Here is a 4,807-nt window from a genome sequence, read left to right on the forward strand (position 1 = left end):
ACTGGCCGGGAGGGGCGGCGCCGGGGCTGGGCAGGCCTGCCGGGAGCTGCGGGGACAGCGGTGGCCGTGGGCCAGCGCTCGGGGATGTGGGAAGCAACAGCCTGCCGTGGTTTTATTTGCACAGCATCTCCTGCCAATAACTGCACAAGGCTACAATATTTAGCTTTTCAATAAATATTTAAATTTTGCTTCTTTGCTTATTTATTTTTTTAAAAGAACAAACAGTAAATTCTGTTGGTTTTTTTATTAGTTAAGATTATGTGATGCTTTGGAAACATGATGCACTAAGTATTGAAATAATTTGATTACTCCCCATGACTTTGAGGGTGCTCTTGGGGAGCCTGTGTGCTAAAACTTGGGTTGGAACTGTGTTCTGGAAAATGTGGGGCAAGACCTGAACTTGTAAGAAGCCAAACAAAACCTTAATTTTAATTCTTATTTTTGTAGGTAGGATAACCTTGCCAAAGAGGAACGGAATTTGGACAGACTTAACATCCAGCCTGTGCAGCTTCCATGAGCCGGACACTAAAATGAAGAGAGAATTTATTCATTCCCATCTTGACACAACCCACCAGAATTAAAAGACATTTTAACCTACAAGGGAGATTGGGTCAAACACTTCCCAACCTGCCTACACAGAGAAGGCCATTCAGTTCCTCTGGCTACCAAGTCTCCACATTTCTGTGTTGGATGTGAAGAGTAAAGAGAGTGGCAGGAGTCAGGAGGCATCCAAGTCAGTGTAAGAGACAGCACCAGGTAGAGGCTCGATTCCTTTTTCCTAATATTCTTGCACTATGCAGTATATACATTATTTCTTCTCCTCCTCTTGAGCTTTTGTTGATTTCCTCTTCTCCACATCAGTGGAGCCTTTGTACTTGTACTTCTGGAGCAGGTGGCATGGTTGTAGTTGTCGGAGCAGTATGTATTAGAGTGAAACCTACAGACAGAAATAGAAAGTAAATGGAAGATGAATTGATCAGAGGAAAGGCAGAGGATGGAGGGGATAAAGTAAAGGCGAGGAGAGAGACAAGTAATACTTTGCCTGTGTGCTATGGTAATTTATTATTTTTATATGGTGCCCGGGGTGTACAGTATCTGTTTTACTGAACAAATGGAAGAGTTCTCAGCCCCAAACAGCCAACATATTCATTTATTGTGTGACAGCCTGACAAAATGAGCAGCCAGGACAGTGTGACGAGGAATAATTTAGTGCTTGTAGAGCGTGAGTAACTTTACTGTTGGTACCCTCAGTTGTGTATGGCATCCGATGGATGTCTCTTGTGTTTGTAATGACTTACTGTACAGGAAAAATTTCCCTTTCAGGGGAAATCTGAGTGAGGGGTGTCTTAGGGCATGGGACAGGGTTCTGTTTGGAGGAGCAAAGAGGCTGCCAGGTCAGTACACTGGGAGGGGTGAGGACCTGACCCCCAGCCTGGCACTGGGGGAGCACCACAAACCCTGGACCCGGGGTGTGTGGGGACGCGCACAGGGAAGCCAGATGGGGGGGAAATGAAGGAAAGGACTCGGGAGGGAAAGCTCGAGTGTTTGCTCTGAGCCATCTCAAGCTGCAGTTTTTAAGGAGCCATCCAGCTGGGACAGCAAGGAGATGACCTGAACCAACACGCTCCAATGGGAGAGGTTCCAGTGCAAACCTGCCGTGACCGCGGCACCGGGGGAGCAATAGCTGAGTTGTTTTCCAACACAGTTATTGCCACTTAAATTGCAGTTTTATTCCAAAAGCAAATTCCAAAGTTTTATGTCCATAAAGGTTTAGACATAAACAAGAAAGAAGTCAGGAAAGTGGTATGTACTGTGTAAACAGTCTCACTTTATAATTAATGCTGGAGATCAGGCAGGAGGAATGGCTGTGCATGTGTGGTCATTCAGATTTACTGTTGCTCTGATTAAAACCTAGTTGGGCAATAATTTTATGCCCAGGTAGGGGCAGGAGGAGAGCAGGATGCCCCCAAGCAACCCATAAATAGTGTGGTGAAGACAAAGCGTTTATTACTTAGCTTCACTAAGGCTCCGTAAGTGCTCTCCCAGGGTATGTATACTCATACCCCAGATGCCAATTCTGCAAATTAGCATTATTTCTCAAATTCCTGTGTAAATAGAAGTCATTTAAATACTTGATTTCATCAGACAGAATCACCTATGGAAATGTCAGTCTCTTTTTCTCCCTTTTGTGGGGTGAGCAGAGGTTTTCACTGCCTGGGTTTTCATTTCTCTTGGAATACTTTTACTGATGACAAAACCTGGGATTCATACAGGACCCAATCTGCAGGATTCTGTCCCATCTCAGTGCCTTATGCTGGTGTAAAAGCAACTCTAGGGCGTAAACTTTACCATTTATGACTGAAATGTGTTATTTTGAATCTTCTATTTAGAAGTTTAAATTACTATGCCAAAAGTGGTTTCATAGCTAAGACACACAGGGCATTACAGGGATTTGAGATTCTGTCACAGTAGCGTTGGGATGTTCCTTTTTTGTAATTAGAGGAGCCACCAGTGAGTTCAGCTCAGGCTTTGCTGATGGACTGTTCTTTTGTCATTGGGCATCCTGCCACTGGTAACTTGTTCAAATTTTAGAAACTTTCACAATTCTTTTAATCCATTTTTGTATGGGATTCCATGTAGAAGCAGTTACCTTAGTTAACAGGGTAACAGTAAAACAGGGACTCATAAAATCATTTTTACATGATGAAACAGTTTTCCGAGATATAACATATTAAAAGGCAAATATTTCAGGATTTTCCCAGGCTAAAAACAAGTATTTCATTTTAGGGATGCCTATCTCTCCTGTTCAGGGCAATAAAGAGTCACATTTAATACTGAATTTTGCAGGACATTGGACTTGAACATCCTTACAGTAGACAAATTGCCACTGACCAGGAGGCCAGTGCAAGGAGGTGCTGTGTTTGCTGGGAGGGAGGAGAGCACTTTTCTAGCAATTAGTTTCTTTTTTAATCATAATTGTTTGTACCTGCTGATGTTTTGAATTGTAAGAGTTAATTCCAGAGAAACAGGGAAGGAAGAAAAGGGCAGGTGAGCTTGATCAGTGGGGCACCATGAAAGGACATGGTTTCATGGTACTCTGGAAACACCAGGAGGAATTCCACCAACATCCCATCTCATGTGGTCTGGTCTGTCGGAGTTGGTATTGTACCCATTGTACAGGCTGGGAAAATACAGCAAAAAGTGGGGGAAGTGAGCTCTGAAGTGCATTTCTGGGCACTTCCAGCATACCCTGTGTCCCGTCTGGTCCTTCATTGCAGACAGTGAGTCTGTGGCAGAGCTGGGAATAGAATCCGAGCCCTTGTTCCAACTCCCAGATCCTCAAGAGTATTTTTAGGCACTTAATACCATTAATTTTATACTCTTTTTGGCCAAGGATCTTAGAAACAAGATCATGCTTCCTCCTGAAATAATTTTTTAAATCCTACTTGTGTGCTCTTGGACAACTTTTTTTCAGGGATTGTGTACAGTTTTGTGCTATTTAGGAACAAATGGGCTTAAAAATTAGTTTTGGGAAGAGTTCTGCATGGACTGTGCTTTTGTGCAGCCTTGAAGTGTGAGTAAGGATGGGGAGGAGATGGTGCAGAATCTTTGTGTTCTGCAGGGCAAACGGTATCCGTCCGTGAGGGGCTTTGGCAGAGGGCAGTGGCGGCTCCGGCAGCTCATGTTGGCATGCTAAAGCTGACTGAAAAGGTGGAGAAAAAGTTCTACATCTACAGATTTCTACACACAATCATCTTTTTCATTGTGCTGACTCAGCAAACCCCTTTAAGCCCTGCTCCCGCATCCTATTATTAATTAATTGATTTCCTATAAGCTCATTATTTAGTTCACCTGAGTTCCTCACAGGGTGCACAGCTGCAGACAGCGGAACAGCTCCTGTCACAAAGCGCCAGCACATCGAAAAGGCCAGGCCAGGCAAAGGGGAGGTTGAGACTGGACATTCAGAAAGTGCTGGACAAAGCTCTCAGGCATGTGGTGGGATTCTTGGGTCTGTCCTGTGCAGGGCCCGTAGTTGCACTCGATATTCCTTGTAAGTTTCTTCCAGCTCAGGATATTCTATGATTTAGTGATTAGGAAAAATTTCTTCACTGAATGGGCTGTCCAGCCCTTGCACAGGCTGCCCAGTGGTGGAATCATCATTCTTGGAGGGGATTTAAAAGCTGTGTGGATATGGCACTTGGGGACATGGGCTAGTGGTGTCCTTGGCAGTGTTGGGGGAGCTCAGTGGTCTTAGAGGGTTTTTCAACCCAAATGACTGACTCTACAACAGGGTGGGAGAGCAGCTTCCCACGGTGCAGCCGCTCATCAGGGAAGCAGATGAGCGGAGTGCGTTTCAGTGGCTGCCCTGTCGCTACTGCACGAAGGGAGGGTCTCAAGGGGTGCTTTAGGGACTGGTCATAGGGAATACGACCGTCGGGACAGGGACAGAGCCTGTGTAGAAGAGGTTCAACTGCCCCAGGGCAGGCGTGGCAGGAAGGGCTCTCCGTGGTGGTGCTGCTGCACCGGGTGCTTCGCCAGGTGTCGAGAAGTCCTCTCCTGTGCTCCATCCTCTCCCTCACTCGGTCCAGCTCGGGTGGTAAACGTGCTTATTGCAGCGCTAATGTCCTGCAAGTGGGATCCCACCTCCAGGTATATTAGAGTAATGAGTTCACACCTAACTAATGGAGACTTAATAGAGTTACTAATAGGTTGCCTTTTCCCCCCACGGTTTATGACCCCGCGGCTGGGGCTGTCAGGGGAGGGAGAGGGGAGAGGCAGTGTCAGCCCCGGCTCGGCCCCCGGCCTG

The 4,807-nt window shown here is 46.0% G+C and overlaps 1 long non-coding RNA gene across 2 annotated transcripts in view; it reads left to right on the forward strand.

Annotated features, from left to right (window-relative positions):
- LOC108448458 overlaps window positions 1-4,807 on the forward strand; it is a 266,016-nt gene that overhangs the window by 257,390 nt on the left and 3,819 nt on the right. Inside the window, exon 4 of one of the 2 annotated variants that reach the window (XR_001864348.1) lies at window positions 448-756. This is a non-coding gene — a long non-coding RNA (uncharacterized LOC108448458). Of the gene's footprint in view, window positions 1-447; window positions 3,742-4,807 lie in introns of those variants that run through there. The other variant, XR_001864347.1, reaches the window with a different exon arrangement.

This window comes from Corvus brachyrhynchos, unplaced genomic scaffold (assembly GCF_000691975.1).
Source record: "Corvus brachyrhynchos isolate BGI_N302 unplaced genomic scaffold, ASM69197v1 scaffold365, whole genome shotgun sequence".
Classification (NCBI taxonomy): Eukaryota; Metazoa; Chordata; class Aves; order Passeriformes; family Corvidae; genus Corvus; species Corvus brachyrhynchos.